This window comes from Sinocyclocheilus anshuiensis, unplaced genomic scaffold (assembly GCF_001515605.1).
Source record: "Sinocyclocheilus anshuiensis isolate Anshui unplaced genomic scaffold, SAMN03320099.WGS_v1.1 scaffold1200, whole genome shotgun sequence".
NCBI lineage: Eukaryota > Metazoa > Chordata > Actinopteri > Cypriniformes > Cyprinidae > Sinocyclocheilus > Sinocyclocheilus anshuiensis.
In genome coordinates, this window is record NW_015542405.1 from 286966 (window position 1) to 287336 (window position 371).

Genomic DNA, 371 nt, shown 5'->3' on the forward strand with positions numbered 1-371 from the left:
TTATTTAATACACGAGTTTCACAATTTGAGTTGAATTACTGAAATAAATGAACTTTTCCACGACATTCTAATTTATTGAGATGCACCTGTACTATTTCAGCATCTCGACACTATTTCAGTATTTGTGTAAAATTTCAGTACTTTTGATACTATTTCAGTATTTTCGTAATATTTCAGTACTTTTGGTACTAATGCAGTACTTTTGATAATATATCAGTATTTTGATAAATTTTCAGTACTTTTGATATTTCAATACTTTTGATACTATTTCATAGGGCTGGACAATAACTCAGTATCAATATGTATCACAATATAATTTTTTTCAATAACGGTGATATGATTTTTAAACACATTTCCGATATTTCAATGTG

The 371-nt window shown here is 26.7% G+C and overlaps 1 protein-coding gene across 1 annotated transcript in view; it reads left to right on the forward strand.

Annotated features, from left to right (window-relative positions):
- The window catches only part of ankrd13c (ankyrin repeat domain 13C), a 21949-nt gene that overhangs the window by 9410 nt on the left and 12168 nt on the right, over window positions 1-371 (forward strand). The gene's annotated exons all lie outside the window — the stretch shown is intronic.